The following is a 13,977-nucleotide window of genomic DNA, read 5'->3' as shown; positions in this document are numbered from 1 at the left end:
AATACAAAAATAACAAAGATGTACTGTAGTTCACTTTCAGATCTGAGAACTGCAGTTTAAGAGATGCAGGACCTCTAAGCATCTGAATAGCAGAGATAAAGTGTTTTCCTCTGCATTGTGCTGTGAGGCAGAGGAAGATGCTTTGTGCAGACATCTTCCACTATAATAATGCGAGGTTTCAGGCAGTAAGGAAACAGGAAACTGTGCTTTGACCTGGTAGCAATGGGAGGATGCAAGAAATAGAAAGGGTTTTTGATTTTTCTAGGAACTGGGAGACTTCAAATGGCTGTGGATTTGCCACTCCTGCTCTAGGGGTAGTATTTAGCTACCTTTTATTTGTAGTAGACCAAGTGAGATAATGAGGATAAATGTTAGATCCTTTATTTTCAGTGGGTTTGTTTTGAGTAAATCTTAGTTGAATCCCACCCTTAAAGTTTAGCTAAAATGTCAAATTTCATAATCCAGCAGTTTCAGTTGATTTAAAGGTATATTTGCATGTTCACCAATCTTTAAGCTTACACATTAGCTCTGCATGGCAGCTATTGATACGACACCTTATATTGTATACATATGATAACTATACTAAGGGCACAAATTCCACCAGTGTGTTATGGCCTTTGGTCTCTGTACTTGTATATAACATAATCTGAGTGAGAATAATGCTTTAGCTGCTAATGTGGAGTGGGCTCTAATCCATGAAAGATGTCATAATAAATGTAATATGCAAAACACAATTACCGATAGGTCCCAATTGAACTGATAGTTAATATCTATGTCAGTATGCTTGATGTTTCATAGAATTGTAGAATTGGACTGCAACACAGGAATCTTTTTGCCCATCATGGGGCTCGAACCCACCACCTTGAAATTAAAGACTCGTGTTCTAATAGCTGGACAACTGTACAAAAGGATAGCTCTCTGTACTGAGGAATTTGCAGTCTAAAATGTGGTGCTTTGAGGGAAGCAGTAATGGGAATAAACAGGAAGAATGCTTATTTCAGTCAGATGTATTTTGTATGGAAATAGGATTGTGTCCAAGCTTTCATGAAACGGATTGGCTTTGAAGGAAGAGGTGGTATCCTGAATATATTTTGGAAGGCAATTATTTTGGAGAGCGGTTTAAACATACAAGGTAACAGGGAGGAAATTAGAAGAAATCAATAAGGTACAATTAGAGAGCAGGCACCCATGAGGCAATAGACAACCATGAAGGTGGCAAAGTGAAGCTCATGAAAGCAAAGTGAGAGAAGAGATAGGGAAAGGCCAGGGGAGGGCTCAGAAGAGTCTCAACAAATGAAACTGACCTGTAGAAAATGTAACTTGAAAAAAGAGACATTGCACATATTTTTGTCAACCAAGAAATCTTTAATAAAAATAAATAGAAGAGAAGGCTTAGGGTGGCTGTGATGCATCTGGAAGCAGAAGGGAGAGGAGAACCAGTGTAGGGATCTAAGCAGGGGTATCATGAATGATTATGGCAGCAGAAAGCTGGATAGGCATGGGGGAATAGAAGATAGAAAAGATCAGCTCACACTAGGTGAGAAATGAGCAGAGCCTGACTGCAGGGCCTTTGCCAAAGGGACAGAGAATGTATTTTTGAGAGCCAGTGTATTGAAATTGTTAGTGTGTTGGACCATGACCTGGGTTTGAATCCCCACTCAGCCATGAAACTCACGGGGTGACATTCCGCCAGTCACCACCCCAACCTACCTCACAGGCTCGTGAGGATGAACTGGAGAGAACCACGTACACCACTTTGAGCTCCCTGGAAGAAAAGGTGGTAAATAAATGTAAGGTAAAGGTAAAGGGACCCCTGACCATTAGGTCCAGTCATGACCAACTCGGGGTGCGGCGCTCATCTTGCATTATTGGCCGAGGGAGCTGGCGTATAGCTTCCAGGTCATGTGGCCAGCATGAAAAAGCAGCTTCTGGCGAACCAGGGCAGCACACGGAAGTAATAAGTGTAGTAAGTAATAAAATTTGATTATTGATGTAAGCCTCCAAAATGTATTTTGTATAGTTAAGTTTTTATCTCTAGCTTCAGTATGTTTTATTTTATTGCTACGGCCAGTGTTTTTGTTTCCCCCCACTAAAAAATGTTTAGGGGTACTCACATTCTCCTACACATATTGAAATACTGCCACTCAGTGAGGCCAAATTTGGTTCACAAAATGTTCAGGGATATGCATCCCCCCCAGAAAAAAAGCACTGGCTACGGCTAGTGACTGATGCAAATAAAGATTCTTCTGATCTTCAAGCAGAAAGAAGAATCTGAGATAAATCTGCAGCTAAGTGGGATGGTCTCCCTCGGGAGGTTGTGAATGAAGTCTCCTTTAAGGTTTTTTTTAAAAAAGATTTTAAAAATCCTTCCAGTAGCATCTTGGAGACCAACTAAGTTTGTTATAGGTATGAGCTTTTGTGTGCATGCACACTTCTTCAAATTTCTTTCCTACCTAGCAGTGGGTTGGATTAGATGACCCTTGGGGTCCCGACTCTTTAAGAGGGCAGCTAACATTGCCTTCAATGAGGAAGGGGAAGATTGGGAAGGAATGATGGTGATGAAGCACGCAGGGGAGGGAGCTCAAAGTCCCCTTATTTCAGGCTGCAACCCTACGCATAATTTCCCAGGAGCAGGCCAGGGAACTGAATTGAATGGGGCTTGCACCAGAGTAGACATAGTTCTGCTTCCAGCTCCCCACCCAACCCCTTTTGTTGGAAACCTTAACTCGGCGACTTCTCTGGAAATAATGCGTCGCCTTCATCCCTCCGGTTCCTTTTAATCCACGTTTCTAGCTCCTCCACATCCGCCCAATCAGCGGTTGCTCCGCGGGTGGGGGACGCCGACGCCGACTCCTCGCTCTCTGAGTCACGTGAGCCCCCTCGCCTCAAAATCTCATTCAGCTTCCGCTTGGTAACCGAACGCGGTTGCTAAGGTGCGTCCGCGGAGGCCGCGACCCGGAAGCAGTTTTTGTGACGGCGCCTCGGGCCGGCTCGCTTTTCTCCGATAGGGCGCCGGCTGGGCGTAGGGCGTGAGCCCGCAGCAAGAGCTTCCGGGGTGTCCCGCTCTCCCCCCCCCCTCCTGAGAGTGCTTCAACGAAGGAGGGGGCAGTGGCTCGGGGTACGCGCCCCCTCCCGCGCCCCCTACCCCCACCCCCACCCCGAGAGAAGCGGCCTTTCCTCAGGACGGTAAGAGGTCAGGGCGGATACCGGCGTTATAGTGCTCGTTTGCGGCGTTTACTTTTTCCTCAACGCAGAAGCGCCTCCGGCTGCTGCTTTACCTCCGAGGGCGGCGGCGCGGGGGGCGTCTCTCTGTGCCATTAACTGCAGTCGACGGGGCCTGCCCTTGCGAGGCAGGACGAGAGGAAGAGGGGATTTGGGGAAGGGGGCGCTCCCTCGGCTCAGGCATGTTCTGACTTGCCCAGGCCTCGCTTCGCTGATAACACTTGGCGCGCCTGGCGTGAGGCGCCTACGCTGTGGTTGCCCAAAGTGGAGGCTGCGTGTGCCCCCTTTTTTGAGGGGGGAGGGAGAAGAGGGATGCCCGGAGCAGAGTCTCGCCTTTCTCTCTCCATGCTGAAGAACGGAGCTTTTTCAGCCATACAGGAGCTTTTAAGCAGGTGTTTCCAGGGTTCTCTCTGTGTGTGTTGCTTTTCCACTGCAACCTGTTTCAGAATAATAATGGTGATGATTGTAGATGTCCTAACTCGATGCTGAGCAAAATGCTGAGCGGCTGCTCACCACGAAGGACTGGCTCCTAAGGGGTGTTTGATCAAAAAGTTCGCGCGCGCGCGCGCATGTGTGTGTGAGAGAGACAGAGGGCCTCCTAGTTTCTTAACCTGCAGTAAAATAAAAAAATTCCTTCAGTAGCACCTTAAAGACCAACTAAGTTTTTATTTTGGTATGAGCTTTCGTGTGCATGCACCTGCAGGTTTTGCCCTCCGACCAGCTCTGCCTTTGGAAAATACAATAGTGCTGCTTCCTACCGTCAAAGACCAAATTGCCATTAGGGGTTCAGGCCAATGGTCTGTCTAGCTCAGCCTTTTGTCTACAAGATTTGGTCATATTGTAGTGGTATTCGTAAAATAAGGGGCACTATACGAAATAATTCTGCGAAAGATTAGGAAATCTTATGTTTGGTTGATGCCCATTAGCAGATCTATGGTCACTACATTTAATCCTATTTTTAAAAGGACATTTCTGATACGGGGTTATGATGCATAAATCCCGTGAAACACACTTCCACTGGCTAGCTGCACATTGTGTGGAAAACATGGTTTGTCTTTTTTTCTTTAAACCTGTTGGGAGTCACACATAGTGTTTATGAGTCAAGTTTCTGGCAATTTTGAAATGCTCTGTGGGTGTTGAATACTTCACAGCCTTCATATCTGGAGCATGCAGCCTTTTGCTCCTCTGTGGGAAGCCAAGCTAGACAATTTAGGAAGAGCAAGGATGTGACTCCATTAAAGGAACTTGAAAGTTTTGAAAGGAACTTGAAAGTTTTTCTGCTTTCTTTCTGCTAGGGGCCTGTTGAGCACATTGTTTTTCTTTTTCTTCTCTAAGCCTTGATGACTCCATAGACAAAATGCATCAGTTTATTGTTACCGTGTTTTCCCTTTTTTAAGACAGTCATAATATAAGCCATGGCAGGATTTTAAAGCCTTCGTAAAATATAAGACATACCCCGAAAATAAGCCATGCCTGCAGGGTTGGTGCCCAGCAGCGCCGGCGCTGGGCATGGGAGAGAGAAGACTGAGTAGCCACTGCGGCATCGCGCTGCCAAAGACTCGCAGCCACTGAGGAGCTCGCAGCGCCGGGGCTTGCGGGCGGCTCTCGCCTTGCCGCCCTTTCTCCTGCTCCTGGGGGAGACGCGGCTTCCATCCCCCATTGCCAAGGAAACAGCCCGGGGGAGAGACGCGAGAGCTGAGGTGCCCCCCGCTTGCGGATCCCGCCCGCCGCCCACCTGTTGCAGCGCTGCGCGGAGCACCGGATCGAGGAAGCGGCCTGCAGGGTCGGGATGGAAGCCGCATCTCTTAAAATTGTGTCTTAAAATGTGGGAAACACGGTATTACCCTTTATGTAGAGATCTAAACTAATGCTGATCTGTTGCTGTGCTTCTTAAAATGCCTTGTTTCTTCATTTTACTAGTTGTGGGGCTGAAAGAGGTTTGTTTGTATGAAGAAAAATCGTTTGCTGTTAGGATTGTATTAGCTTGTAATTATTTTTAAAATAGTTTATTTGATGTTTGTCCAGTTGATACTACCCTGTGTGCAAGATTCATATGGTGTGCAAGGATGCCGATATGTGTGCTAAAATTATATTAGTGTATCTCTGTGTTCGTTAAAGATATGCAGCTGAAAACTAGAGGTAATCTTAAACATAGTTACTTGAAACTAGGTCTTGTTAAATCAGTCTCTCAAGTCATGCTTAAAGTTTGCTGTCTTATTGTAGTGCAGATGGAATGCCTACGTATGCTTCCGCACTACATTATTTATAAAATACAACTTGTTTATTTCGGGGGGGGGGGAACGGAGCAGCAAGTTTGTTTAATTCTTTGTTAGGACCTGAGTGAATCTTATATGTGGTATATGAAGTATATTACCAGAAGATGTTTCGATCTCCACTACTGTGGGTGACCTGTCACTCTGCACCTACAGGACACTCCCAATTTATGCAGGGTTTCGTTCCAAGGCACCACACATTTAAGTGAAACTGTGTATATTTGAAACACCATTGAAAAAGCCTGCAAACCCCCCAACCTGTTCCGCCTCTTTTTGTAATGTTTTTGGGTCACTTCTGGGTTTGGTGCAATGTGCGCGTGAGGAGCTACACACACATTGGCTGCTCCTAAAATGGTCACTGCCTGTATTGTATGTTGCTTCTTCCTGTTAGAAAGCTGTAGAATAGATTTTTAAAAAACTGAAGGCTGCATGATTCAGAAATAGAGCAAATTTTACAGACACACACACAAAAATTTTTTTAGCAATTGTTATTCTGGTAGCCTGACATTTAAGTACACATCTAGGAGTAATCATCATTGATATTACAGTGGTACCTTGGTTTACAGCCATAATCCGTTCTGGAGGTCCGGTTGTAAACCAAAACAGGTTGTAACCCAAGGCGTGCTTTTGGCAATGGGGCCTCCAAAATTCTTTTATGGGACATCAATTGAGCTCATAAATTACTGGAGCCCTGGCTAATTTATGGGATTGATGTCCCTTAGACTTACCTGCTCTACTTGTGCAATAAAGGTGTTCTTCCCATGTGATTTGCGAACTTCCATACTCCTAAGTCTGCCTGCAGTATACACCTGGTAGCTGAAAATGACAGATTTTTATACTTAAATCAGCAGTCAGTTTCCTGCAAGAGAGAGGCAGCAAAGTTATATCTTTAGGGACTAGGGAGTTGTCTTTAATAGAATCCAGCACATTTCAGAAATACGGTTTTGTTTATGTTTTGCTGTTCAATATCCATATGGAAGCACTGTGGATTTAGAATTCAGGATCATTCAATAACTCACTAAGCTGCATTTGCCATTTTTAAAATACAAGTTAGAATAGTGGTGTCAATTCTAAACTAATGCCTGGTAGCTATTTTTGAGGGGATAGTGAAAGTGAATCCAGCAGTGACAGAGGTGTGGGGTGTGTGTGCAGGGTATGTGCTATGTAGAGGTGCTCTTTGTACTGAATTTTGAATCTTCCTTATCTTTGTAACACTTTTTTTGCAATAGTCATTTATTCATTGTGCAATTAATAGGCCTGACTGGTACATTGTTATTAATGTGGAATTACTATTGAAAATGGTTTGGAACAGGCATAGGCAAACTCGGCCCTCCAGATGTTTTGGGACTACAATTCCCATCATCCTTGACCACTGGTCCTGTTAGCTAGGGATGATGGGAGTTGTAGTCCCAAAACATCTGGAGGGCTGAGTTTGCCTATGCCTGGTTTGGAACATCTGGTGCAAAATGCTGCATCCTGCCCTACCTAACTGATACTGGGAAGAGGAAATTGGTCCTACCAGTATTGTGGCATTACTTTGGTTCCATATTAACTTCTGGGACCAGTTCAAAGCCACTGTGCTTGTTTTTATAAGGCAGTTTATGGCACAGACCCTGCAAATGTGAACCCAACTGTACCTTGTGCAGCTACTAACCCACATGCATATTGAGAAAATGTTAGGGGACTGCAGTGGGAGCCGCCTTTCAAGATGGTCGTCTGTTCATAATAATTTATTATTATTATTATTTACAGGGAAGCTTTTAAATGTTTTATTATGTTTTGATATACTTTGGAAGCCTCCCAGAATGGCTGGGGCAACCCAGTCAGATGGACGGGGTACAAATAAATTATTATTATCATTATTATTAATCATTGGAATGGATAACCCAGGGAAATGCTCTGAACCAAATCTAGAGGCTGTGTAACATTTCTGTTAGGCATGCTTTTAGATATGTTAGTAGCCTTGGTTTGGATTACAGTGCAGATGAGTATGTATTAGGTTTCCATATATGTGGGGTCTAAGACCAGTTAAAATAGTTGAAACTTTTGTTTCATGTTAAAAAACAGAAAGCTTCATTTGGTGCTGTCTTCTGAACACTTTTATGATAAATTGGTTACCATTTTATCTAGGTATTATATACAGCTTATTGTAGGTGCTTTATAAGCACAAAATGACTGAGCAGTGATGTCTGCCATGGTAGAATGTCTGTGTAGCATTTGCTTTTAGGCTGGTTTTCATTACTGGGAAACTTATGTAACCTGGAAAGAGCATAAATATTAAGATAATTTATTCTAACCTATGATTTATGGGTGCAGTAGAACTTATTGCTGCAAAATAATCCAACCCCTTTTCGCAATCAGGGTTCAGATATCCTGAAGCCACCTACTTGTTCAGTTTCTCAGCACTGATGCGTGGGTATAACTGTGAACTGCTTCCATGGTAACCACTTTTAGCTGTTGACTGAACTACAAATAAGTGGCTAAACTATGCAGATTTATTCAAAATGTTTATAGACATTGATATATATGGTGGGTTGGTAACTTTAGGTCATTTGCTTGCCTATCCAGAGAAGTGGAACTCATCTTGGTTTGTTCATTTTCAGAGCAAGACTCCAAACCCCAGTCAAATTCTAAGCTCTGCTTCTGCTTTGTTCTTCTGGTTTAGAGTGTTGGGGATGATGGTGAGTTTGCACAAGTGGAGCATTGCCCTCCCAATAATTCCAGAACTCTTAAAGCCAGAAGAACCCAGTCTCTGTTATTCTCCCTGCAACACACACTCATTAATCTCAGTATCTCAAGGAGGATTTCACTTTACATGACGATGATTGCCCCCATCAGAGCCCCCACTCTTTGCCCCCACCCGGCCTTCACCAAATTACTCTCTCAATCTCTCTGGACTCCATTTTCAATCTTCCTCTGAAGACCAAGCAGCTACAAGGCTCAGCATGCATGCATCCATTGAACAATCGCTGTATGATGTGTTGCTAGGTCCCACCCGTTTGCTGCGGTGGGGACAATTCCCCCCATATCAGTTCTTTCCTTCATACACAGAAAAACCTGAGGGAGGGCATTGAGATGGAGCACCCCTCTATTAACCCTCCCTCCCAACATTCAGCAGGCCTTCAGGACAGAGCAATATACCATAGAGAAAGGGTGGTCCCAATCAATGCCTCCAGCCAATCCAGTTTGCAGCATTTCCCTTTATCTTTTATTCATTCAGAGAGCAGAGGAGCCACATTAAGTGTGTGAGTGTGGCAGGCTATAGCTTGCCTTTATAATATTTTTATTGCTTTGCCTGAAAGGTTTGTGAGTGAGAGAGAGGGGTAGGCTTGGGGGACTTGAAGATGAAGTGCCGCCAAACATCAGAAAGATCATGTCAGTGAGTGTGTTTATCAAATTAATTTTTGAAAACAGAGCAGAGGACAACATGGAAGGGGAAGGTGGGATACCATCACCAACTTGCCCCCCAGAGAATATATTTTGTTGCCCCCTTGTTGTGTTGTCAGAAGTAGCAGCTGGTGAGGACATTGGGAAGAAAGAGGGGATATTATGCAAGCTTCTGTTCCTCCCACCTCCATTTCCAACTTTCCTCCTTTAAGAATTTGGGCTTGACTCTCCTTTCATTATAGAAGTTGTAAAGTTTCTTTAAGACTTCAGTCCTTCAGAGTAAGTCCTCTAGAGCCCAGAGGGGATTACTTCTGAGGAGATAGAGGCCTGTTATAAATGTTGGAAGGCTGTTAATATTAGTATTATTGCAGAATTTATCAGGTGCTTATTGTAAACAGTGAAATCAGAGGGAAATGAAATGTGGAAAATCTGGATTTTGTTTTTCCATTTAATCTCACGGTTTACACTCCATCCATCTAACATAAGTATATGTCTGTATACAAACACACCATGCCACACACATTTACTTACAACCTGGGATAAAAACTTCATGCATCTGGATTGAACTGTGGTCCATGAAAGCTCCTGTCAATATCCTTTATTTGTTTTCTACAAAAGAAAGACTAATAATTAATTTTTATTTTCTATTTTGAATGTACCAGTGCCACTTAGCACCCTAACTCAGTGCTGCTTACTGAAGTCAGAGTTCATTCAGTTTGGATACAGAGAGGAAAAGGTGGAAGTATTTCATTTTACTCCATACCACAGGACTCTCAGCTCCCAATTATTTTACCTCCCCGGTATATATAAATTTACAATACAATCCTATAAATGCCTACTTAAGCAAATCCCATTGAATTAATTGAAGCAGAAATGGATTGAGGATGGCAGTCTTAGTTGATTTTAAAATGTACTGTGAAATTTTCCATAGGGTTGCTGCCTAAATTCTAAAGAAAGAATGTTGCCATCTGTTGTTGAGTCAAGCTTGCACATGCTAGGGTTTTGCCCCAGTAGGAATCCTGGATTTTTGCTGAAAATTACCACAGCAACAAAAACAACTATAATAATAGTAACATATGTGTTAGAGTTCTAATCTGAGCAGTGCAAGCTGGTAGACAATTGAGCTCTATGCTGATCATGTGCACCAGAGGTTTTCAACCTTTCTGAGTCCACGGCTCCCTTGACCATTCTTTCTGTGGCTCCCCTGTTGCCTGTGGGCAGCCTCTCACCTCTTTTTGAACACCCTCCTTCGGTCTCCTCTTCTCTCCCTTCTCCTTGGGAGTCCTTTGGGCAGCAGCCACCACCGCCCCTGGTCTCAGAGCTTACATGCCACAAGAAATGTGGCATCCCAAGTACCCAAAACCTTTTAGGTAACAAGATTCTGAGGACTCAGCTGTACAGGCAGTCCTGCAAAATATGTTATCTTGCAAATGGAGTGTTCATAAGCATGCTACTAGAGAGGTACTGATGAAAAAGAATGAATTAGGTTGTTATCCCAATCCCATTTGCCTGAGAGTAGGCCCTTTTGAATTTAGTAGGATCTATTTCTGTGTTGAAATGTTTAGGATTCTGTGGTTAGGCCTGTTCTTCCAAGAATTTCTATATTATAAACATTTAACTGACTGCAGTACTTGATGAACCTGCGACTTAATATATTGGGTTAAGAGTATCTATGTACATACCCGTATTTATAAATATTATTCAAATGACTTATGATTGTCCACTACTGCTGTTTGTGGTGGTCCATTTATAATTGCTGTGAAAAATGTGTCATTGATGTGAATTGTGTATTAGTTCACTTGTTTCGAAAAAAAATAACCAGAATTGTTAAAATGTGTTACTGAATTGTAAAATATATTAACATTGACAATACTGTATACACAATCTCCCCCCCCCCACGGTGACTAGACATTCTGTTGTTGCGCCCATAGTCTTGTTGCGCCCATAGTCTAGGTTTAAGGAGCCATTTAGCGAATAGCTTACATATCTGAGTTTCTAACACTGTATTGGGTACCTCTGGGGAAGACTTGCTTGTCATTGCTGAAACATTTTGGAATATTACTCTGGTCCATAGCTGCCAAGTTTTCACTTTTCTCGCGAGGAAGCCTATTCAGCATAAGGGAAAATCCCTGTAAAAAAGGGATAACTTGGCAGCTATGCTCTGGTCCCAGCTTTTTATGCAGCTATAGATAAAGCATTGCTCCAAATACCTCTCCAGCCCCAGTAGACATACTTCTCATTCATTCTTGACACCAAGTGATTAAACTGTTTTATTCCGGGCTAAACGTTAATAGTTTTGTGTTCTGTCTTTTCATGCCTGAATATAAGCAGAAAGATATCTGTTTCTACAGACCAGAAAGAGGAGATGTTGGTTGGTTGGTCATATACACAAAGTAGACATATGAAATATTAGGGTTACTCTTCCTTCACAGAGCTCTTTTAATTGCTAAAGAACTTGCAGAAAGAGAATAATTCCAGTATGTATTGATTTATAAACCTTGTTGGACAGAGTCAGTGCTGTGCATAATAGAACTGTATCCAATTTAATGGATGTGACTAATATAGATATCCTAATTTCAGTGTGTCTACTCAGGGTATAACTTGGTTGGATACAATCCATAGTTTTTAAAGTGCTCAGTAAATTCTAAGAGTAATACACATGACTTCAAAATAATACATGTGACTTTTCGATTATTGCTTACTATTTTTAAACGGCAAAATATTCTTGAACATGAGGACTCCTTGTCTTCCTAACGGTTGTGATTATACTTGCTGAATAACACTTGAACGGCATTATGTTATCACAGCCACCTAAGTTCTATGAGTCTCTCACATTCTAGGGTGATGCAGCTTCTCAACATCAACCGGCCAATTGGGTTTTACAGAAGACATGTAACTTGGAACATAAAGATTTTTCTTGGGTTAAATGACAAAATGCTATTGTACCTATCCTTTCTGAACCAGGTACAGTATGTCAAAATAATTAGGTTAACGGTAAGCCTAAGGCTAGAGGATAGTAGTTAGAAAAATGGTCTATTATAGCAGCCATTAAAAAAATACAGAAAATTAGATATTGCCTTAAATTTTCGCAAAATCAGATCATAAAAATTTTCAAACATATCTGGATTATAGTACTACATCTGACATTACCTTTTTCCTAGACAGAAATGAAGCAAATTCTTTTGGAATTCTGTTTCTTTCGTATTTTCTACTTGGGCTTTTTGTCCTTTGGTTTTGCTGCCGGGTATACATAATTTACACAGGAAGCCGCTTACACCAGGTCAGACAGTTGCTCCATCTTGTGAAGTATTGTCTACTCTGACTGGCAGTGGCCTCTCAGTTCCATCCAAATGAGATCACAAAGCCACCTTATACTTAGTATGGTGCAATAGCCACATATGGACTGGACAGTAAAATGCCAGCTGATTGGTGAGCTTGAATGACCATTAACCAATATTTTAAGCTAGTTTGTCTTGCACGTTTTGAACTTGTGGGGGCATCTTAAGTTACCTGAGCTGCTGTCACCACCACTGCCTTGCCCAACAACAACAATCTTTTAGTGGGTGAGCATGAGGAGATTCTCATGTGCAGTGACAGATATCGAGTGGCTGTGTACAAAAATCTATTAATTGGAATTGGAATTGGAATTGGAATGAAGGAATGAATGTATATGGTTCTAGCAAAAGTGCTGTTCCCTCAACAGATGTGGAATTTTCCTGTGGGGAAAACAGTAGGCTTTCTCATCTTAACAGAAATAGCTTTGAGTTGTACATTTCTGCAGTGTAGAGTCAGAGGCTGACTTTGGTAATATGGTGCCCTAAGCAAGGACAAAATGTGATGCCCCCCTTAAGTTTGAGTAGTTACTTGTGGAAATATAGGTGGTTGTTGTTGTTGTTGTTGTTGTTGTTGTTGTTATGCACCTCTTCGGCTTGGCACCTTTTTGGGGGGAACTGTCTACACCGCCCTAAATCCGATGCTGAGCATGGTAATTACCTAATACTGTTAGTATTACATTATTTTTGATTGAATAAAGTACTGTTAACAATACTTTAAAACTCTTTATTAAAAAGCATTTCACAAATTATTTATTCTAAAAGAGAAAATGGTTCATGTGGGTTCTCCTTCAGTTCTTTCCCGCTGCTGGAAGGCTAAATGCTTTGCATGACTCAGTTCTTCGGTTCAGTATCAGTTTTTAGCTTTAGGGTAGCAGAGCTGGGGAAAACTGCTGTTGGTCAGAGCGGGCAAGGCTAGGCAAGATGGACCAATGTTCGGACTTGGTATATGACAGCTTCTTTTGTTCATATAACATAGTTATCCTTTAGTGAAAATGTTGGGTACCAGACTTAAAAAACCTTTCTCTACCTGTTTTTAAGCAACAGGTAGGTAGCCGTGTTGGTCTGCCGTTGAAACAAAATAAAAATAAAATAGAAAAATTCCTTCCAGTAGCACCTTAGAGACGAAGCAAGTTTGTCATTGGTATGAGCTTTCATGTGCATGCACACTTCTTCAGATACACTGAAATAGAAGTCACCAGACTCTTATATATAGTGGGAGGGTGGGGAGGGGTATTACTCAGAAGGGTGGTGGGAATGGGTGATTGGCTGATAGGTGTGGTAAACCTGTTGATGACTGTTAACGACTGCAATTGGTCTTACAGGAAAAAGTAAGGGGTGAGATGGCTAAAATTTTATCAGAAAAACAACTCCTCACCCACAATAATACAACAACCAGACTTAACATGGACACTGGTACCAGAGCCTGCAATAAACCCAGATGCCTACTTTGTTGCAACATACACCTGGACAACACCATTACTGGCCCCAACAACATCAAACATAACACCTCAGGACTATTTAATTGCTCATCTTCTAACTGTGTATGCCATCAAATGCCAACAGTGCCCTTCAGCTCTCTATATTGGACAAGCAGGCCAAACCCTACGCCAAAGGATAAATGGACATAAATCTGACATCAGGAATCACAAGACAGAGAAACCAGTAGGAGAACACTTCAATCTTCCAGGGCATTCTATGCAAGATCTCAAAGTAGCTGTCTTATTACAAAAGAATTTCAGAAATAGACTGGAAAGAGAAGT

General features: G+C 42.4%; 1 protein-coding gene across 8 annotated transcripts in view; it reads left to right on the top strand.

Annotated features, from left to right (window-relative positions):
- Positions 1 to 3,008: 3,008 nt before the first annotated feature.
- CSNK1G1 (casein kinase 1 gamma 1) overlaps positions 3,009 to 13,977 on the top strand; it is a 53,611-nt gene continuing 42,642 nt past the window's right edge. For 6 of the 8 annotated variants that reach the window (XM_088656913.1, XM_088656910.1, XM_035132276.3 and 3 more), the window contains exon 1: positions 3,009 to 3,186. The gene's annotated coding sequence lies outside the window, so the exon portion shown is untranslated. Of the gene's footprint in view, positions 3,187 to 8,098; positions 8,177 to 13,977 lie in introns of those variants that run through there. The other 2 variants (XM_088656912.1, XM_088656909.1) reach the window with 1 other exon arrangement.

The sequence above is a fragment of the Zootoca vivipara genome, chromosome 13 (assembly GCF_965207765.1).
Source record: "Zootoca vivipara chromosome 13, rZooViv2.hap1.1, whole genome shotgun sequence".
NCBI lineage: Eukaryota > Metazoa > Chordata > Lepidosauria > Squamata > Lacertidae > Zootoca > Zootoca vivipara.
Note: the sequence above shows the minus strand (reverse complement) of the source record. Positions and strands in the feature narration are given on the sequence as shown.